Source organism: Mus caroli, chromosome 7 (assembly GCF_900094665.2).
Source record: "Mus caroli chromosome 7, CAROLI_EIJ_v1.1, whole genome shotgun sequence".
NCBI classification, from domain to species: Eukaryota; Metazoa; Chordata; class Mammalia; order Rodentia; family Muridae; genus Mus; species Mus caroli.
The window spans coordinates 65,108,423-65,131,888 of record NC_034576.1 but is presented as its reverse complement, the minus strand read 5'-3'; the positions used below and the strand labels follow the sequence as shown (position 1 = coordinate 65,131,888).

The following is a 23,466-nucleotide window of genomic DNA, read 5'->3' as shown; positions in this document are numbered from 1 at the left end:
GAACCTGAAACAGCAAGACAAAGAAAAAGCTCTTACACAGAAACAGGACAAAATAACCCAACTCGAGCAAGAGTCCCAAGAACAGACAAAAAAATCAGGAACACACCCTGCACACAAAACACAAAACTAACAGCTACAACAAGTATATAGGGGACCTGGTGCAAACTCATGCAGGCATCTGTCTCTGTGAGTCAATATGGACCTGGCTTAGTTGATCCAGTGGGATGCATTCTATAATCTTTCTTCTTCATCTTCAGTGGGAATTCCTTTGCACTGAGGGAATGTAATCCAATGGAGATCCCTGGTTTAGACTTCCGTTTTCATATAATGTCTGGTTGTGGGTTTATGTGTTCATTTCCATCTGATTCCACAGGAAACCTTTCTGTTCATCTGTTCTTTATAACAGAAACTAGTGAGAGAGCAATGACACATTGCTTCACTATGTGACCTCCAGTGTGGCTGAGTTTTTTTTTTCTTTTTTCTTTTTTTTTTTCTGCTAACCATGCTTTTATAACTGACATGTTGAAGTCAAGCACTTAAAAGCTAAGTAGATTTATAGATAGTATGGTAAAATCCATTCCTAGAGATCATACATTCTTTAAAATCCTTCTTATATAAATGTCTAAAAAGTATTATTCATCCTTAGGTTTAAATCAATGTATAGAGCATTTTTATGTATGCATGTGTTCATATGTACTTTCAACTGTTTTTGCAGACACATATGCATGAGTATATGGCTGTGTTGGGGACAGACTTCCATGCCAGATGACTTTCTCAATCCATTTATTTTATGTTTTGAGGTAGGGATTCTCATTGAATCTAGAACTCAAAATTCAGCTATTCTCAATTCTCTCTGTCCCTGCCATGCTTCTCCTAGTATTACAGGTGTGTGCCATAGCACCTGGGTTTTTGCATAGGATCTGGAGATTGAAGTCAATTCCTTATGCTGGTATGGCAAGTATTTTAGCAACTGAGCTGTCTCCATAGACCAATAAATTATTTTGGAAGAGATACTATTTCTATAAGAACTAAATGGTATGAAAACAATAAAGAGAATTGGGAAATAGGAAATAATGTATAATGTAGAATCTTAAAAACAAACCTAAGAAAATGATATCAGAGCCTTAATATAAGTTGTACACGGTGTTAAACTTCGAGAATTCAGAAGATGGTGTAAGGAGGATTGGAATTCAGGGCATCCTCAGATACATGAATTTCTGCCTTTCAAAGTACGTTTGCAGAAGCTTCAGATACACTGAAAATGCAATGTGTGGTGTCCTTTAAATCCCAAATCAAGTAAAAGAAAGCAACAAAGTTACTGATATTAGATAAAAGTTGTTCAGCTGTAGGATATAAGTTAGCTTTGTGCTGTGTGAGGAAATACTTGTTTTGGAGATGAATGCTAAACTATGTAACAACAAAGTGATATAATTTCAAGATACCTGGAATCTGTTTTAAATTATTTAGTAAAGAAAAATACAGATAAATCTGTTGTAAGGTTTGTAATTATAGAATATAAATATGAGTATAGGCAGAGACATTGCTTGCATTTATGTACTTCATTACTGTTATGCAAAGTTTCAGTATGTAGCAATGCTGTAAAGGATGGAATCAAACTCCTGTACACCTTCTGGTTTGTAAGACAGAGTCTTTCACTGGGAGATGAGCATATACATTATTTGAGATTTGCTATCCAGAAAAATCTCTGGATCCTTCTCTCTGTCTCTGCCTTCCAAGGGTTGAAATTATAGGTACGTGTTAAAAATTCGTGATTTTATAGTCAAAGCAAGTGACACTGGGGCAAGGGAGGTGCTATTCAGATTTTTCCCAACTTCTACCAACCTCCATGCGATCTGTACTCTTTTTATGGATAGATCATGTGCAAGATTTGATAGAAGCGAATGAGCAGAATATAATAGAAATGTGAGGACCTGTTTATTCATGAGCACACAGTGAAGGTCATAGCATGTTTTAGCTACCAGGCTAAAATGTTATCCATTAAAAAAAATACAGTGTGATATTGGGAAAACATGGTAACTACTAAAGATTTGAAAATATTTGTCTAGAAAGACAGGCTAATAAACTTGAATGTTTGATAGTGACCTAAGAGAGTCAAATTAACCATTTCTTATACAGATGAGAGAACCAATGTTGTCCAGCTGTTTGCCAAGGGTGGATAAAGGGTGGCTAGAGGCAACAATTAAAGTGCGGATCTGGGGGCTCTGTCTTGAATTGAGAAACAAGAACTAAGAAGTCACCATCTTCAAATCCTCAAATCAAAGGTTTGTTTTTATTGTAATGCAGATAGAATATATGTCAGAAGGTTGAGACATTAATTCTTGTGTAACTTAAGTATAAAAGACAATCTGTGTTCCTTCTTCCCACTACCTACATGGGACTTGCAGGGACACACCCATAAACACATTTTCCATTTTCCGTGGTATTTAATTTTTTAAGGGATGCATAAAACTTGAATAATAGCTGGTGCTTAGGGAGAGCTGCCGGGGAACCAAAAGAACAGTATTAGAACTAGATAGGATGGAAAGGATACATTACTTATAGAAAGAAAGTTTGCGCTGAAGATGGAGGACAAGTTGGTCAGGCAAGGATATGGGGTGAGGAACAACTGTATATATGGCAACAGACTAGGAGATAACAAGAATCCGCTGAATTTGCAACATAGCAGGGAGCCATACGTAGGATACTGGACAGGTGAGAGGATGCAGGTAAGGAGGAGATGGGGATGTATCTCCCAGAAGAATTGCTTGTTGTACTGAAGAATTTTGTAATTTATTTATCATTACATTTATTCCCTATTATGCTCTCTTAAACCAAGATGCCTGGTTTTGAGAAAAGCCCAGAAGGCTCTTTTCTGGGTTATTTCCTCAAAGGCTGGATTTAGGAAGGGTGCAAGTTGCATGGAAACAACTGCTGGGCACTCAGGCTAATAGGCTTCGTCTCTTCGTCTACCTTTCTTCTGTCTACATTTATTTCCCTTTTGCCATTTACGAGGACTCGATCCTACCAGGCAAATAAGTTCATGTTAGGTTTTTGGTTTTTTTTGTTTTTTTTTTGTTTTTTTTTTTTTTTTGTTTTTTTTTTTTTTTTTTACTATTTTTTTTCAGGCTTAGATACATTTTTCTAAATCAGAAGTTCAGAATGACAGTTCACATTGCCACCTAGTGTCCACTAGATGGAGGCCACGAACAGCCTGCTGGGAAGCTGCGGATGGGCAGGGTCTGCAGCTGCGCAGAGAATGAAATGGAGGGTCCAACACAGACAAGGCCAACCACTTCACCGGATGAAAGCCTTTTCAGAGGTAAGGTTTGAGGTCGCTGGACTGCGATGGGTGATGGGCGTCCAGTGTTTGCAGAGGGATTCGATATAAAAGCATAAGTGGAAAGTCTCTGTGTTGTGGGAGTCTTCCCTGCATTCTTAGCATAGGTACAGATTGTCTGGTGTCTCTGCATCTTGCTTTGTACTATGTAATGTACTCAAAACGACTTCGTGATTTTTACCTTATACCTCAAATCATAACGTGTAATTTTACGTTTTATTTTCTTTCATATGTCCCCTTACATTCCTTATCAAGTAATCCTGAAGTTAAATATGGTTTTTATTGGTCAATTATTCATAAGGAATTTTAGCTAACAAAGGGAATTGCCATATATTTGTATATTTTTATTTAATCATTGCTAAAGTATAAATATCTGGCCATTTTCAAAGATACATTTGTGCATGTCCAAAAGCAAAAATGTGTTGGAGATTTGGTGTGTATCTCATTATTTTTGCATATTCCTTTTATGAAAATTATCAAACTAATAGTATTCCTATAAAAACTAGATTATATTTATTTACTTTGGTTTCTAAAATATGTTATTTAAATTAAATTATTCCTTGAGGAGTTAATTTGTGTATAAAATGTATTTAGATTATGTTCATCCCCAAACTCTCCAAGCTCCTCCCTGCCCCCACTGTGCCCTTCTCAATTCTCCTCTTGCCCCCAAATAAAATACTGAATCTAGTTAGTGTTCCTTGATGTACATTCTTGAGCCATGCAAGCTACCCCTAACCACAACCCTGAAGAAAACTTGCATTCATTTACCTAGTAGCCATCAGTGGTCAGGCTGAGAGTCAAACAGCACACAATCTTTCTTATATGTGGGTTTTAGCCTTGACTTTTTAGATTTGTGTGTTTGGCTTAGAGTTCTGGCAGAAACCAGGAAATGGGGCTATTGGGGTGGGACAGGTTAAGAGAAGGGGGATACCAGAACACAGGTGTTCTTTTTACATTTTTGTTCAATTTTATGACTGTCCTTATGTACATGCCTTAATTGTACTTAATTAGATCTTTTCTTTGAGTTTGTAGAACATGAATAGTCTACCTCATTTTATTTAATTATACATAACATCTTTATCAGTGAGAAATTTGACTTCGTTGATTTGAGAAATCAACACAAATATTATATGCAGAGTGGTTACAAAACCAGAAGCTCATACAGAGGAAGTAATATTTCTAATAATTAGCAGTATTCTCAGATAATTCTCTTTTTATTTGAGGATGGAATGTCCAGTTATTTTTAAGCTACCTGGGTCATATCCCTTTCCCCACTACTTTCAGAAATCAGGGTTTTTACATATATTCAAAAAAGAGTTATGCTATTTTGTTCAAATTACTCCTTAGGGAAACCCAACCTACTGTTTAATTTATGCAGAATGTAGGATTAATCATTATATTATAAAATTTCAAGACAAAACTGTAAAAATATTTTAGTGAATTATAAAAATTATCTGCATCTCACCTATGAAACCTTCCCATGACCCAAGTGACTTTGTAGTTATTAATGATTTTATTAGTTCCTACACATGCTCCTTCACATCACTTTTTTCCCAGTGTTACATAAATGAGGTTTTGATTTTTCAATCTCATCCTTTCATTTAGTTATATGCCTCTTGTATAATAAAGTACATTTCATGGCTATTGAGATGTGTAATTGGTAAGAATGGAACGTATTGAGAAATTTTGATATACCAATAAGATATTCCTATAGCTACTGTGGAGAAGTGTGTATTAAAATCTTACTTTTATTAAGACATTTTTCTTTTAATTTTTAGTTGCAATATTTAATATATGCTAGAAAATATATCTATATAATGTATTCCAGGGTCATTCTTTATTCCTTTGATTGAGATATATTTTCCTTTCACATGAAAAAGCCAAAATTATAATAAGCTTATGTTGGACAGCTAGAAGTTATATTGCTACTAATTTAGATGTTAATATTTTGTTCCAACTTATAATCTATCACAGGCAGAATATGACAGAATTGAATTACTACAGAGGAAGATATGAAGAGCTACAGCTAGCAAGTATGGGCCATTCTGTCAGGTATTTCTGCAGAAGCCACACATAAGTTCACCTAACAGGTAAATATATATATATATATATATATATATATATATATATATATATATTCTCAAATATTGCCTGTAATTCCCAAGCTCCAGTGATTCCTCTGGCTGTTGAGCTATCTTTCAGCTCCAAACTATTTTTTTCTCATACAAAAGATTATGTTCTTTCCAAATAAATGCAGTTTATCCTAATTGTGATAGGGAAAAGATACATAAGAAATAAGCGTACCTAATATTTATTTTTGCTCACTGATTGCTCTTGATGGGAAGATTTACTACAACATTTAGTAAGAATGGTAAAGTATGCCATCTTTATTTCAATTTTCTTCTTTTGGATTGTACTTTTTTGTGCATGTTCATGTGTGTGTATGTGTGTTTTCATTGTATGTGCAACACATGTGCAAATGCATGTGCAACATGTGTTTATACATTTATGACCATTGGAAACCATAGATGAATTGATCATGTTGTTTTTCAAGAGACAGCTTCCATGTTTTTCTTTAAAATTCAATTGTTTTGTACATATAGTTATTTTGTCTATATTTTTTTTCTGTGCAACACCTCTATTCCTGGTACCTGCTATGGCCAGAAGATGACATTGGATCGCTGAGAAGTGGAGTCATTTTTGGTTGTGAGTTACTATGTGAATGCTGGCAATAGAATCCAAGTCCTTTAGAAGAGCAGCAGTTAACTTAAACCATATCACTAGATAGAGTCACCTTGGCTTTGTTGTTATTGTTGTGTTTTTTTTTTTTTCTTGTTGTTTAAAACAGAGATTCTCTCACAGGAACTCGATATTCACAGATTTTGCAGACTAAATTGGCAATGGAGCTCCAGTGACATGGCTGTCTTGACTTTCCAATGGTGTGAGTTATAAGCACATACCTCTGTGCTTTCCCCATTTTTGTTTTTGTCTTGGTATTTTTTGAGATAATTTCTCTGTGTGTCCCTGGCTGTCCTAGAACTGGCTCTGAAGAACAGGCTGACTTCAAACTCCTTGATCTGCCTGCTTGTCTCCCAAGTGCTAGGACTGAAGATGTGTAACACCATCGGCCCATGGTTGTGATGAAACAATAAGAATCTGATTAAGAATGGATTACTTGGATAAGGTACCTAGAACCTTTCTTCATATCTCCCATAAAAGATGAAAACTGAAGATAGAAGTAGTCATTACATATAAATTAATAAAAATCAATATAGCAGTATACAAAAGTATCACATTTTATAGATAATGATGGAATTAAATGTTTTGTTTTACCCAATAACCAACCTATTCTAAATGCCTACTTAGTGCAGTCTCCTGGAATCTTTATAAGTACAAGCAAAGTTTTATTCATCATTCCAAACACTGCCTTAGGCAACCTGCTCATGATTCAGTGACCATTCTCCTTTTTTCTTCCCCTCAAAAGTGGTTTAAATGGTGGCATGTACCTCACTTCTCCTAATATATAGTTTCAGAAATTGTCTTATAGATGATCTAAAAAAAACAGGCACTAGAGAGAGGGGCTTGAGAGTAAGAACACACAATGACCTTAGTTCCCACAACACAAGTCAATTGGCTCTGTCACTCATGTGCATATATCAATACCACACATGATTTTCAATAATTAATAATATAAACCTAAAGTATCCCACTAGTCACACTTTTTAAGATGCAACTTTTAGTCATTAGAATCTACCTGGATATTCCACACTTCTGTTCATTCATCAGCCTGGACTAAATGGGACTTTTTCCATTTCTGGGCTGCCATCCATATCCTATTTGTGCCAAACAGAACTTACTTTGTGTCTCTTCAAGAAAAGACAACCAGAAAAAAGTATGTCCTGATCTAATTTAAGAATCTTTCCTTACCAAAGGTCTATGCATTTTAAACTTGAATTAAACAGTCTTTATATAGAGAAATAGACTGTTCTCAGTCCTGCCCAGGCAGGTCTCCAACTCTTAACCTCATGTAATGATTCATACTTAGTTTCCATTGAGCTGTGACCACAGGCACACCTCTAAGCCTAGCATATTTTCCTTTGCTATGTTTATTTTTTGAGTTAATATTTGGGATGTCTTTTGATAGAAATGTAGCCAAACATTTATTTAACTTACATCAATTGCAACATTGTCAAAATATTTTCATATTTTAAAGGAATTTGGTAGGTTTCTGGTGGCTGTTATATCCACAAGGATATGTCATTTTATATAGGTAGATTATGATTTATTTATCCTTGAACTTTATAAATATAGTATCCCTCATGTTATTTTCTCACTAAATACAACTCACAGTATGCTTGGAACAAATGTTTGATAGAAATATGAAGGGAGTGCACATCTGGTTATTTTTAATCTGAAAATTGAGCTTTTGAAGATAAAATGTGTATATGACTTTCTTCTCTCCCTAATTTGCTGAGTGTTTTATTATAAATTGGGTTTGGATTTGTGATAGATTTCCTCTGCCTTTGTGAGATAATCACTTAATTTTTTTATCATACTCTTTAAGTGTAGTGTAACATATTAACTCATTTTAAAATCTGAAATGAATATTTGTTGTTGTGGGGTATTTACCAGAAAATGTTGCTTGGAGATGGATTTCAGTCAAAAGAAAATCTTTATTAGCTGACCAGCAAATACACTGGATGTTCAGGATCTTAGTGCAGCACTGAAATCTTTTCAGGATGAGCTTTGAAAAAGATCAAGCTTGTTTTGGGTTGAGATATTTCAGGTTTGAAGAACAGTTAGTCAGAAGCAGAACTACAGGAGAAAAAAAAGCAAGGTCAGTACATTTAGAGAGTTTTCCAGAACAATTATGTTGCTGGGTTAAGAATAGATTTTTTTTTTTTTTTTAGATTTGGGAGGTGGCACTGTCTATGTGCTGAGTTTTACACTCTAAATGGTACTGCCACCACTGAAGTGTACTAAGTCAGCTGGGCTAAACTTTCAAGGCTTTCCAAGGTCTGGGACCCTGTTACATTTGTGATTCCCATGCACGTTGTGCCCATGTGTACTCTGGTTCCTCTTTGTTGTCTTTGTTTCAAAAATACTTTTTGAAGGATTTTTCTTCTGTATTTTTAATTTTAATTGAAAACAGATCTACCTGAAGACCAAGCTGTTCCCAAAAGACACCCACCATGCCACAGGGGTACGTGCTTCACTATGTTCATAGCAGCCTTATTGGTGATAGCCAGAAGCTAGAAACAATCCAGATGTCTCACAAGGGAAGAATGGATACAGAAAATGTGGTTGATTTACACAATGGAATAAGATTCAGCTATTAAGAATGAGGACATTATGAGTATTGCAGCAGGTATGGGAGGCAGAGGGAGGGAAGGACCTGGGTGGTATATGGTAGAGGAAGAGGGAGGGGGAGGGAGTGGGAGAGGAGGGAAGGGAGAACCTATTCAGGTATTGGGGGTGTAGGAGAGAAACCCTGAGGGTCAGCAGAATGAATGGAAATATGTAACTTCAGAGTGTGGGAGGTGGGGTGACCCTCTAGAATGTACCAGAGACCCAGTATGTGAGAGACGCTCAGGACTCAAAGGGAGGGACCTTAGATGAAATTCCTAACAGTGAGGAGAGGGAACTTATAGAGTCCACCTCCAGTAGAAAGACAGGGCATCAAATGGACAGATGGGGTTGCCATCCCACAGTCAAAAACTCTGACCCAGAATTGTGCCTATATAAAAAAAAAAAAACTTCAGGTACAAAAATGGAGAAGAGACAGAGGAAAGGAGGTCCCATCACCAAACCAAGTTGGGATCTTTCTCCAGGGGAGGCTCCAAGGCCTGATACTATTACTGATCCTATGTTGTGCTTACAATAGGAGCCTAGCATGGCTGCCCTTCAAGAGGCCCAACAAGCAGCTGACTGAGACAGACACAGATACTTACACTCAACAAAATATACTGAAGTCGGAGACCACTGTGGTTGAATGAGGGAGAGGCTAGAAGAAGCTGAGGAGAAGGGTGACCCCAAAGGAAGACCAGCAGTCTCACTTAACCTGGACCCCCAAGATCTCTCAGACACTGACCCACCAACTGGCAGCATACAAGAACTGGTTCAAGGACTCTGATACATATTCAGCAGAGGACTTCCTGGTCTGGCCTAAGTGAGAGAATACTTGCCTAACCCTAGAGAGACTTGAGGCCCCAGTGAGTGGGGAGGTCTGGTAGGGAGGTGTGACATTCCTTTGGAGACAGGATGGGAGGAGGAAAGGGATGAGGAACTGTGGGAGGAAAGACCGGGAAGTAGGTAATGACTGGAGTGTAAAAAAGAGTGAAAGCAGAAAATAAAAAATAAATTATATGTGTGTGTGTATATATATATATATATATATACACACATATAATATATATATATATATATATTATATATATATATTTTACTTACTTGTAGGTATATGTCTTCGAATACATGTCTGTTGCCTTCAGTGGCCAGAAGATGGTGTAAGATCCCCTGGAACTGGAATTACAGACATTTGTGAGTTGCCATGTGCATTCAGGAATTTGAACCTGGGTTCTCTGGAAGAGCAGTGTTTTTTATTACTGAGCAATACATCAAATTCCTCTTTTGAATTCTGTGTTTCATTCTTCTCTTATGTATTACATCCTAACCAGAGTTTACTATTTCTCCTCTCCTTGGAGTCAGTCTTCCCCACTTCTTCTCTCTTCCAGACCTTTCCTGCATTCTTAAATCATGTTTGTCTCTAAGGTGCTATCTTGCTTCTGAAGTTTTGATACTAGGTTACACTGTCATCTCTAAAAGACTTGTTGTAAGCTTTAAAATTGTGTTTTGATTTTCAAAAGATTGCAAAGGAAATTTGTCGTTTTAAAACATATTGTCTATATTAAAATAAGAGCACCCTCTATGCTCATGTAGTTGGTTCATTGTTAGCTGCCAACACGACAAAAACTGAAACCAACTTGGAAGCAAGCCCCTGGGATATTATCTGTGAGGGGTCACCTTGGTTGTTTAAAGAACCATGTTAATTGTAGCTAGGAAAATCCGCTGGGCAGGATATCCTAGATTGTATAAAATGATGAAGGCAGGCTGAATACTAGCATGAACTAGAATGAACTTGTGTTCATTACTCTCTGCTTTTTATATTGAGAATATATTCTGATTACCACTTCCCCTCTCCTAACTTATACCTAACCTCCCCACATCTCAACCTACTCAAATCCATATTTTCTTTCTTCCTTTCTTTAGAAAACACTTGGACAAGTTCCCTGTTTCTAAGTTATGGATATAACATGATCAGTTTTCTTATGCAACCTGCTACTGTGACTTCTGCAATGATGGAATGTAACTTGAAACTACAAGTTAAAATAAAAATTTCTGAATTTTTCCCTAGTGAAATCACTTCAGTTCAACATGGAATTAACCCCCCACCCAGAAATCCATCATAGGAGCCTGAAGGGGACCTGACTATCCGAGTCTTCAGGAAGACATCCTTCATGGATCTCGATATGGATTTCTGAACAGAAAAAAAGGTCATTGGTAGATTAGTTAAAATTTCAGGTATTCCTATTTTGTGTACTCAGCCTTTACAAAACTAGACAGGAGGTTATGGGTTTGTAGGAGAATATGGGTACATTAGAAGAGTGGAGAGGCAGAGGAAGGGGTAGAAGTGATGTAAATATAGTATTGTACATAAAGTTCTTAAAAAAACTTGAACTGGGTCATAAAGTATTCATTGTATATAATCATTTTTCATATTGGTGGATTGGGTTGTATTATCATATATATAATTGTTTTCATATCATATATTTTGATATTATTTCACCCCTCCAAGTACTCCCAACTCCTTCTTGCTTCCCTCCTCACCAAACTTGTGTTCTTTCTCTATCTCCCAACGCCTCAAGACAGAATAAAAAAGAAAATCAAACAAAGCAATGACAAACCTATCAATAATACAAACCAATATCAAAACCAAATGAAACTAAATCAAAAAAAGAAAAAAAAAGCACTCCTCCCCAAGCCAAAAGAGAATATGGTTCTCTTTCCTAATTATTTTATGACATGCAGCTTGCCCTTGAATTTTGTTGATATATCCAATGACCCAAATTGGAAAAAAAATGACTTTCCCTTTGCCAGTAGCTATCAATTACACATAGCTTTTAATTAGGGGTGGGACACTTCATTTCCACTTCTCCCATTTAATGCTGAGATTTTTTTGTTCAGTTTGAACTTTAAAGTCTTGTGCATGCTATAAAAGTCTCTTGTGAGTACAAATGTTTATGTGCCCTGTTGTATATAAATAGTCTAGTTCCTTGGAATCATTTATTACCTTTTTCTCTTAAAATCTTTCTAATTTCCCTTTCCCATAGATTCACAGGGCTTGATGGGAAAGGTTTGATGAAGGCTTCTTATTCAGGACAAGTACTCCAATGTCTTTCACTGTTGTACATTATCCAGTTGTGGCTCTCTGGGCTAGTTCCTATCTACTATAAGAAGAAACTTCTCTGATGAGAGTTAAGTGATGCACTGATTTATGGATATAACAATATGCCATTAGGAGTCATTTTATTGTCATGAGCCATTTGCAGAATAATAGTGGTTTCCCACTAGGACCATGGCCTATGTATTCTTGGGTTCTCGAGCACATTGACAATGTCTGGTATGACTCTTGATTTTTATGTGTTAGGCCATGAATCCAATCAAAAATAGGAGATTACTTCAATAAACTTTGTGCCACAATTACAGCAGTATATTTTGTAGCTATATTACTAGTTTAGGTTACAGGATTTGTAGCTGAGTACTAATGATTATTTATTTCTTCCTCTAGTATCATGCAGCGTACCTTCTAACTCCATGAACATTACATGTGAAGCTTCTGGCTTGGCGTTGGCTCAATTTCTCCATGTTTGGTGACATAAGTAAGTGATATCTTTCTTTGTATTAGGATTTTGCCTTCAGTTTGTAGAGAGTAACTAAAAGCTTTGTCTATATCTTGTTTGGGGTTGTCTATGGGATTCCATTGACTAAAATGCAACAAAATTACCCATTCCTAACACTGGAGAGATTAGGGTATAGTCTCCTCTATTCTATGGTGACTATCTTTAAATTTCTTCCATATAGAGGACGTGTTTAAAAGTTTTTGAGACATTCATTCATAAGTATTGTAAGTAGATAATTTCCACTCTCCTTCTTACACCACTGGCTTCTCACGTTTTTCACATTATCTCTCAATTCATGAACTCTTAATTATTATTTTTGGATACCTATTATTATGTACTTCTAACTGGCAGCTGTTGAATCTATTACTTGGTTCTCAAATATTCATGTGTTTAGGAGACAATTTGTAATGTTTGGTCATGTCTTCATGACATACCATCCAGTCAACAACTCAACAACAACAACAACAACAACAACAAACAACAACAACAAAAACATTCCTGACAATTTTTTAAAATTTATTTATTTATGCACTTTATATCCTGATCACAAGCCATTCTTTCCTCTTCTTCTAGTGCCCCCCTTACAAATCTCTTCTGGCATTACCTCTTCCCTTCTCAGTGAAGGGGATGCCCCTGTTACATACTTCCCCAACCTGGCACATCTAGTCACAGCAGGACTAAGTATATCCTCTTCCACTGAGGCTCTTCCCTTTAGGTGAAGGGGATCCAGTGGCAGGCAACAGAGTCAGAGACAGTCCCTGCTCTTATTTTTAGGGAAGCCCAATGAAGACCAAGTTGCATATATGGTACATAGATGTTGGGGGTTTAATTGCATTCCCTACATACTCTTTGGTTGTTGGTTCTGTATTGGTGAGCCCCATTGGGTGCAGGTGAGTTGAATATGTAGGTTGTCTTGTGGAGTCCTTGACCTCTGTGACATGCACAATTATTTGATAGCTTAAAATATCTAGTTGGAATATTGTCTCAGGTGGCAGTCAACACAGTGAGAACATACTTTCCAGAAGCAGCTTCATGGAGACCTCTCATTTTAATAGGTGGTTTAAAGGCTATTTAAATGTTTCGCAGGGTGAGTAGGAGCTATATGGTAAAGGTATACCATTGGTAGGGGTCAGGTGCTGGGGATGCCTCAGCATAAGGAGTAATTCCAAATATTTGGTGGACCTATTATGGCTACTGGGCTACATTAATTTCTCTAGTGGAACCAAAGTAAGGGCACAGGGCTATATGCACAAGGACATGCAGAACCAGGGCAGGGCTAGGGAGCAATCTTACTACTTCTATTATGAGGATAAGATTTCCAGGGTTTGGACATGCCCCAACCACACTCTTGCTCCAGGCTCAATTCCCTTGGCTCTGTCTCTCCCTGGCCCCACAACACAGCATTATGATTCTTGCACAATATCTGTTATTTTTCATTTTATGTTAAAATACATAGGTATGTGGAGGTGGCTTATTCAGCAATATGCTTGCTTTTTAGATATATAAAACTAAGTATTATTTCTCAAACATACACCCCCACACACACATATATATGAAAAGCCAGAGATTGCCCCACCCGGGGATTCCTCCCATATACAACCAAACCCAGATACTATTGTATATGCCAGAAAGATTTTGCTGACAGGACCCTGATATAGCTATCTCTTGTGAGGCTATGTCTGTGCCTGGCAAATGCAGAAGTGAATGCTCACAGTCATCTATTGGACGGAACACAGGGCCCCTAATGAAGGAGCTAGAAAAAGTACCCAAGGAGCTGAAGGGATCTTCAACCCTATAGGAGGAACAACAATATGAACTAAACACTACACCACCCCCCGCAGAGCTGTGTCTCTAGTTGCATATGTAGCAGAGGATGATATAGTTGGACATCAATGGGAGGAGAGGCCCTTGGTCTTGCAAGATCATATGCCCCAGTACAGGGGAATGTCAGGGCCAGGTAGCAGGAGTGGGTGGGTTGGGGAGCAGGACAGTGGGAGACTTTTGGGGTAGCATTTGAAATGTAAATAAAGAAAATATCTAATAAAAAAATTAAAAAAAAAAGAAAAGAAAGCCAGGCGTTATTTATGGGTAAGGATTCCTAAGACATAAGAGGATGTGACAGTCTGATATCTGAATTTTGTCAGCCAGTTAGCATATACTACTTGGAAATTTCCAGTCCATTGAGAAACACTGTCTCAGATGAGCCAGAGGTAGCAGATGGTAGCAGTAGTTGCTAGGTGTGACTGAAAAGCTGAACAAATGAATGTTCAACAGCTAAGAATATATCCACAAGACTTCTAACAATGCAAGCCAGCCAATATACTGCCATGTCTGCAGGAAAAACTCATGAAGTCCCATCCCTACATAGCTATTAGAATTTGATTGCCTTTTACGAGAAGAGAGTCATATTGCTTTAGGACTGTTTTCCCTGAGAGTCTACTCATCCTTTAGTAGATTGTTCCACATCTAGGTGTACACATGCAAGTGGACTCAGTTTATATAAAGAATGGAGAGAATACATGAAGTTATAATAGAAAACATCATAGGTTTAATAGAGGATTTTTTGATTAGGAAATGGTGGGCCTATTTTTTCAAACATAATATTTATTTTATATATTAATATCATGTCAAATAATTTGATAAAAGTGATTATGCAGTGAGAAAAAATAGATAGTAGGGTCAGAAGTGATTGTTAAGTGAGGCACAGTAGAGACAAATCTGCAATACAATGCAACAATTGAAATATATTTCACTTACAGACCTCAGGGGTCAGAATGGCATGGCTCACAGGTTAATACACTGATGAATTAATGCCAACTTAAAGTAGAGGTTACAATGTGATCAAATATAGATTAATATAGGACTGATAATAATACAAGTAGATATAGAGGGAGAGTAAAAGAGAATGGGACCACACCCTTTATAGGTGTGCACAGCTTTACTCAAAGGCTTGTATTTCATGCTGGCTCAGTGAACCCTACAGAAGAAGGGGAAGAAGAATTGTATGGGACAGAGTAGCTAAGGACATTATAAGAACATGGGCCACTGAATCAACTAAGCAATGTTCACAGGGTCTCACAGGGACTTAAGTGAAAATCAAAGAACCTGTATGGGTCTTAGCTAGGTCTTATGCATATATGTTATGGTTGTGTAGCTTGGTGGTCTTGTGGGACTGCTCTAACACTGAGGGTGGGACATGTCCAAGACTCTTTTGCTTATGCTTGAGACCCTTTCATCCTACTCAGTTGTCTCATACAGTTTTGGTGTGATGGATTGTACCTAGTCTTATTGCAACTTGATATGCCTTGCATGTTTAATATCCCTGAGAGGTCTAATCATTTTTTAAGAGAAACAGAGGAGGATAGGATCTAAGGAAGAGCAGAGATGGAATGAGTGGTTGTAGTGGAGGGAAAGAAATTGCAGTCAAGTTGTTAAGTATGAAAGAAAATAAATAATAAAGCATACGTATTTTACATTTACTAACTACTTATTCTTAAACATTTTTTTTCTTTTTATGATGCAGAGTCTCACCGTGCTGCTCAAGCTGATATTAGATTCTGAGAAGGTGCTCCGTGCTGGTCTTCTGAGGAGACTTTATTAAAGGGATCCCATGTGTAGCTGGTAGTATTGTATACTTAGAGACTTTTGCCTTTCATTTTTCATTATTACTTTCTTCTCTATAAATTCAAGTGAAATTTTATATGTCCATATACTTTTATGTTTGTTGCTATCTTTTAAAGTCTGTATATTTTTGTGCATTTTATAGAAATAATGTGATATTTCCAACAAAAGTAGTTTGTTTTCCTTGTCATAAGGAAAAGACAGAGGAGTGACCTATTGTTCATTGTATTCACTAATTGGACTAAGATTAATGACCAGTGCATTTTCTATGAAGTGACATCCACTTTTATCTTTTCTTTGATAACATCTGGGAAAGTACTGAGTTTTTTTTTTTTTTTTTTTATAATCTAGGTATTTCCTTCTATTTAAATCCATAAACTTTCAGTTTTGCACATGGCCTGCTTTATTGAGTTTTCTAGTTCTTCTTGTATTTCAATTTCTTTTATACTCCTATATTAAATAAGTTTTACTCATATTCATCTCAATTCTCCTCAGTCTAATCTAATCTTTCTTCTATGGAAAACCTACATTCTATGTGTCCTTACTATTTCTTTATTCAAAAGTAGGATTTCATATGAATAGATATTACATAATTTTGACATATCTGACTCTTCCTGTGTACTTCAAATTCACGTCTCAAATTCACGTCTCTCAAAATCATGTCTTCATTATAATTGCTACATACATACTCTTACACACAAACACATGCATATTTGTATGTAAATACAACTTTACAAATTGATTTAATATTCTTAGCTCTAAACATTCTGTAGGAATAAGATGTCATCAGCATTTAGGGAATATAATGGCTTATGAAAGTAGTGGTAAGGTCGTCTAAGTTCCAAAGGCTAACTAGCCTTATGACATTTGTTGGTTTACACAATGAGGCATCATTGGCCCTTTGTTAAGCAAGCCTTGATTTCAATTAGGTAGCTATTAGTTATTGAACATGTTTAAGAACACAACTGTACCTTTAGTATCCCTTTAGCTCCCCTATCCAAAATGCAGTTATTTCAAGCAATAAGTACTTATCTTATACTATACTCTTGTGGTATTCTCCTGGAATCCTTTCTCAACAACTCATCAAATTTACTAACAATTCAAAATTTCAGAGTTTTCTCCTGTCTGGAATTTTTCTTAGATATTCATGGCCCCAGGTGGGCCAATAATCTTCCCAATTGTGTGCAAATTATGTAAACCTATGTATACACATACATGTGTATATGCATGTGTGTGAGTATCTATATGTGAATAACAATTATATATAATTTGGGATAATTATCAATAATGATTTCCTTGTAAGTTTTGACTAACCCTATTGTTTCTATTTATTTTAGAAAATTTCTTCTGCAATGCTCATGGAACTGCTTTGCAAAAATGTCTATTTAGACTCGTAATTATATAGTTCTGTTATTCCTCTTTTGTATTTAAAATAGTAAAATATTTTATACTTTTTTGTTAGTAGACTTATCCAATATGATCTAGAAACACGTGATTCTACTGGTTGTGTTTTCACTCTTATAAAGCTATGTCAGCCCCTATGGTTTTTCTTTGTTTTGCTTTGTTTTGAATTATTTTCACTTGTCTTGGTATTTTTGTCTGTTATTATTTGATGGTTGTTGTTTTATACACTATCACTGTTGGCTTTTATGTCTCATAGCAGTAATTACATTGAGAAATTTGGGTAGCAGAGGGAATAACTTGAATGGACATGTGATGATCACCACATGGGGTATATATGCATACTTCACTCTTCTTCATTATGTTCTGGTACTCCTCGAAAAATCTTACCTTATTGGCAAACACTGATACTCGAAAATTCTATATTTTTGTCATCCTAAACTGTTTGAATTTATAATTCATTTTATAAAATGCTTATTTTGTATTAATTGCAATATTCTTTTCTTTCAGTAATTCTGCTTCCATATTACTAATAATTTGTTCATTAGTGCTACCATAATTAACTCCATAGATATTGCTGGCTTATGAGTTTTTAATTTTCAGTATATATTTTTGCATGGGCAATTTTAGTCAGTTATGTTTGCTGTATGCAAATTTTCATATTGTATCAACTTTACTGATAGCTTCAAAAATTACTGGACATTTTTGATAATCATTGATGTTAACTATAAATGTTTTATGCTTGGGGATTGCTCACTTATATAGTGTTTCTCACAGAACTTGCAGATATATGATATTGTATCCCTAGCAGTTACAGAATCAAACCAACCAACAAAGAAACTGGAAATGGTGTCATGCCATCCTCATCCTAGAAATGGTCTGCTAGTTTATTTAGCTGCTAATCTCTAAGATCAGTGACAAATGATATCTCTAAAGAAGACAGAATTCAATTGATTAAAAGCCCTGATGTTCACTAAACATTCATACACATATGCACAGTTTGCAACATTCTCACACACCATGATCATATTCACAAATGCTTATTAAATATTTATTTGGGGTATTTGGTTTCATTTTACTAATATATGCTTAACTATATATCATATTCAGATATCTTTATTGAAACTAATTTGTCATAAGTTTTGAAACAGGGTCTAAAGTTCAAGTTCTCCATCTTTGTTTTTATTTATCTGAATATTAGGTCAAATTTAGTTCTTGTACTAATGTTCCTTGTGGAATTTAGATGAGTTTGCCCATAGAACAAAAAGTAATATAACTTTGCTGTGGATGGAGATACTCTTAGTCTATAATAGTTTGATAATTATGGAATTCTTAAAGTCAATGAATTGGGCATTAAAAATACATGGGTGTTATTAATAGTCTGAGATACATGTCTGAAACTTTAAGTATTCTCATACTTACTTATCCCTGTGTTTTTCATTATTTATCTCAGGTATTTCTGATATGGAGATCCATTGTACTTCTTAGTGAGGTTGCAAACTCAAGCACTAATGCCATGCTTCTTGTCAGCATCCTGAGAAGATCACACTGGAGACTGCTACCTGGAGCTATGGTATTATAAAGTCATTAGCTTCCCAACATTTGTTTTTTTATTTTTGATTAGTTATGTAAATAATTAGATGGAAGATTCTATTTTATTATGCTATACAGTTTTCATCTACTATGATGATCTGGAAACAACAAAATTTATTTATGGTTCCAATTATCAGAGGAGAGTGGGTCACAGAGCCAGGGTGAGACTCCAAACTTTCTGAGTATTAGAATCATCACAACATTTGGTTGCGACATAAAACAAGGTGAACTTGTGATCACCGTTCCTGAGATTGCACAAAACAGATTGAGCAAAGCAGCATTAGGCAAAATTAAATTTTCAGTGCTGTTTCTTATTTCCAGTGTAGTGCAGAATTTGTTTACATTTGTCAGGTTCCACTCCAGAAAGGGTATTCTGGAAACAACTGTTTTTTGCTTATTTAATGAATAGAATCATACTTATTTATACATATTATATATTTAATCCTTTATTAATTATCTATAGTATATTTTGATTATTTTTCTCTCTCAGTGTCACTCAGATTCTTCCTATCTCCCTACCCAACTAATTTATTGTTATATATATCCTATCATTAAGAAAATATGAATATGCAAAGAAACAGAAAATCTAACAAACCAAATCAAACAGAGCCCATCACAACACAGTGCATAATCAAATAGCAAACAAATAAACCTGGATTTCATTTTGTTTTGGCCTACTATTCGTGGGAATGAAGTCAGCCCTAGATTGTGGTTGATATTCTTAATAACTCCACTGGGGAAACATGATTCTCCCTTTCCTTACAGATATAAACTACAAATATATTCCTGATGAGGAGTAGGACTTGTGTTCACATCCTTAATCAATGCTGCAATTGTAAGTGGTGTGAAATATTGAAAGTCTTGTCTGTGCCTATTGTTCTAGAAGCTTTCTATAATATGTACACAAATGATAATAATTATGAAGTACTCACCATATTAAAGAAGACAATTCCTTAGCTAGGTGTGCCACCAAGTAAACCTCCAGCAGTGGGAATGGGTTAAATCCTCCTGGATTATTGTCCAAAGAATTCCCATATACCCTAACCTCAAACATGAATTAGTAGTGCTAAACATCATTTACACCTACAATATCTACAGTAGAAAGGCCCTCTTCCTAAATATACTACTTATATAATCAAATATGGAAAAATGTAGTTTGTACCCAAGAAGATATTTCATCCCTATTAACTAGATTTCCTACTTCCAGAAGGTATTTTGCATGCATGTAAGAGATAGAAGCTACCTCAACCAGGGATGACATTAGCCAGAACACCCAAAAAAGGGGAAATAGAACATGTAAGAGATCCCCTCCAGTAGATAGACATGACTTGTAGTTGGAGGATGAGGCCACCTACCCATCTCAAAAAAAATTAACCCAGATGTTTTCCTGTCTAAAAGAAATGGAGGGACAAAAATGGAGCAGAGACAGAAGAAAAGACCATCTGGGGACTACACCACCTAGGTAACCATTCCATCTGCAGACACCCAACCCCAACACTGTTACTAATGCCAAGAAGTGCTTGCTGACAGGAGCCTGGTATGGTTGTCCTCTAAGAGGTTCTGCCAACACCTGACTAATATAGATACAGATACTCACAGCCAACCATTGGACTGAACCTAGGGATCCTAATGAAAGAGCTAGAGGAAGACTGAAAGGGATTGCAACCCCATAGAAAGAACAATATTAACAAACTGGAGCACCCAGAGCTCCCAGAGACTAAACCAAAGAGTATACATGGGTGGATTCATGGCTCCAGATAAATATATAGCAGAGGATGAAATTATCTGGCATCAATAGGAAGGGGAAGTTCTAGGTCTTGTGGAAGCTAGATGTCCCAGAATAGGGGAATGCTAGGGTGGTAAGGCTGGAGTGAGTGAGTGTGGAGGAGCACTCTCATAGAGGAAAAGGGGAAGGGAATGGAATGAGGGGTTTGCAGAAAGGAAGATATCATTTGAAATGTAAATGAATAAAATGATTAATAAAAAATAGAAACATTCATACCACACAGCTATTTTCCACTCTTTGACTTAGGCTTGATTGGGGTTTTTAACTATTTTAATCCCCCATCTTGTAATTAATTATGAAAGGTGATGGATGATATTTATCTATAGTGTGGTGTGCTTGTTTATGCTACTGAATCATTTTACTACTGTATGTCCAATGAAAGGGTAGTTCTCTCACAGGGGGCTTATTTTATCATCAGATTATCATGTGCTCCTTATAGAGCCTATGTTCTATTCATTCTCCTTCTGTTTTCTTTTTCTAGGTGACCCATGGCAAGGGGAGAACATTGAGGACTACTTGAGCAGCTGAAAACAGACACTCAAATATACACAATACTGGAAGACCATTTTTTTTTCTTAAAATCTTAGCTCATGGAGGGAATCTCACTTGACTAGTATGGCACAGTTAAGATGACAGAGCATACCTAGAAAGTATATTTACATACTGGGATACCAAAGCCTTACTGCCCACTGCATTTTTAGATACTTCCCTTTCAATGTGAGTCTAGCAGAGGCAAACAGTCTATAGGTGTACATACTGTAATTAAGAATTATACAGAGAGTATTTATGCATAAGCAGTGTGGATAGAGGTGCTCAATTATGCAACTCATGTGTATCTTTGATTTTTTCTAAAGGAGCTGTTCACTAGAGAGTAGCTGTAAGGAATAGAAAATTTGATGAACCACATTGAGGAAGGCCGAGGAAGCAGAGATGACATCAACTGGGAGTATGGTGTAATCATTTTCAATATAGGGTAAGTTTATATTCAAATGTGGAGTGTGGAAACAGCATGGGATTGTTATCTTTGGTGATGACATTTTTTTCAATTTTTATTAGATATTTTCTTCATTTACATTTCAAATGCTATCCTGAAAATCCCCGATAGCCACCCCTTCCCTGCTCCCCTACTGACCCACTCCCACTTCTTGGCCCTGGCGTTCCCCTGTACTGGGGCATATAAAGTTTGCAAGACCAAGGGGCCTCTCTTCCCAATGATGGCCAACTAGGCCATCTTCTGATACATATGCAGCTATAGACACAAGCTCTGGGGGTACTGGTTAGTTCATATTGTTGTTCCACCTATAGGATTACAGACACCTTCGGCTCCTTGGGTACTTTCTCTAGCTTCTCCACTGGGGGCCCTGTGTTCCATCTTATAGATGACTGTGAACATTCACTTCTAAAAACATAATTTATAATTATAATATTCCACCATTAATTGAAGTATCTAACCAGAAGGTATTAGTTGAATTATATTATATTATTGATATTTCACTGGGGCATGTTTAATCAATATAGAATAGAATGCATCTTATAGGACTTCATGCCCTTTCCTAAGAAATGCTGTCTCTTAGTCAGAAATTCATGATTATACCAATGACACATTTTGGCAGTATAGTCTTTCCCCAAAAAACTACTGAGTTTGTGGTTTGTATCCAACTAAAATAAGTTTGTAGGATCTATGTAAAATTATTTTAGTCAGTGCTAATAACATGTCAACAGACCTGTACTGTCTGTCTCTTACTAAATCCCAGCTAAAATAGTTTTGCGGTATTATTATTATTATTATTATTATTATTATTATTATTATTTAATCTATTTTTACAGTACAGTTGTTATCCCACTCTCAGTCTGCCCTGTGACTGTTCCTCATCCCATTATTCATTCTCTGTCTCCAAGAGGATGTCCCCAACTCCCTCAACTCCACCCCACCAGACCTCCCCACTACCTGGGGCCTCAATCTCTCAAGGGTTAGGTGCATCTTCTGTCACTGAGGCCAGACTAGGCAATACTCTGTTGTATATGTGTTGGAGGCCTCATACCAGCTCATTTATGCTGGCTGGTTGGTGGCTCAGTGTCTGAGCAGGGGGTCAAGGTTAGGTGAGATTGATGGTCTTCCTATGTGGTAACTTTCCTCCTCAGCTTCTTCCAGCTTTTCCTTAGTTCAAATCCAGGGGTCTTTGGCTTCTGTTCATTGGTTGGGTGTAAGTATCTGCACCTGACTTTTTCAGCTGCTTGTTGGGCTTCTTGGAGGGCAACCATGCTAGGATCCTCTCTATAAGTACACCATAGCATCAGTAATATTGTCAGGCCTTGGATTAGTTAACTAGATTTTAGTATAAGACAAGGTTTTTTTTTTGGTTTTTTTTTTTTCATGTTGAGATCTTAAGTTCAATTAGAGAGGTCTTAGTTATTGTAAGTGTGCTGTAAATGCACCCTTAGTTTTATTTATTTATTTGTGTGTGTGTGTGTGTGTGTGTGTGTGTGTGTGTGATGCCAGTGAATGTTATGGCTCATATGTGTCACAACTGAACAGGGCAGTTTATTGCATCCCTCCTTTGAAGATTATCTGTCATTTCTGGTATTATGAAAGCTAGTCCTCAGGGAGAAGGCACATTTCAGATCAGGTACCTTTAGGCCCTGTGTCTAAAGTGTGTGTTGTCTTTATTAATAGCGACTTACTTACCACCTTTTGGGACCAGTCATAGGCAGTAGAAATAGCTTGTGTGTTTGGGCATCTTTCAAACAGATCTCAATAGCAAGTAAAC

The 23,466-nt window shown here is 36.4% G+C and overlaps 2 long non-coding RNA genes across 8 annotated transcripts; both read left to right on the top strand.

Annotated features, from left to right (window-relative positions):
• The first annotated feature begins 3,232 nt into the window (after positions 1–3,232).
• Positions 3,233–8,528, top strand: LOC115031544. Of its 5 annotated transcripts, none has more exons than XR_003837206.1 (6): positions 3,233–3,319; positions 5,312–5,427; positions 5,683–5,708; positions 6,005–6,278; positions 6,375–6,521; positions 8,490–8,528. It is a non-coding gene; the product is annotated as an uncharacterized LOC115031544 (long non-coding RNA). The 5 variants fall into 5 exon arrangements; XR_003837205.1 differs by having other exon boundaries at positions 6,002–6,278; XR_003837207.1 differs by having other exon boundaries at positions 5,683–6,043; positions 6,200–6,278.
• A 698-nt stretch (positions 8,529–9,226) lies between these two features.
• On the top strand, positions 9,227–21,669 carry LOC115031492. 3 transcript variants are annotated; one of them, XR_003837118.1, is made up of 10 exons: positions 9,227–9,506; positions 9,794–9,877; positions 10,752–10,918; positions 11,728–11,871; positions 12,186–12,276; positions 15,821–15,918; positions 18,773–18,892; positions 19,678–19,747; positions 20,311–20,374; positions 21,180–21,669. It is a non-coding gene; the product is annotated as an uncharacterized LOC115031492 (long non-coding RNA). The 3 variants fall into 3 exon arrangements; XR_003837119.1 differs by having other exon boundaries at positions 9,227–9,549; positions 10,752–10,890; XR_003837117.1 differs by having other exon boundaries at positions 9,227–9,549.
• The last annotated feature ends 1,797 nt before the right edge of the window (positions 21,670–23,466 follow it).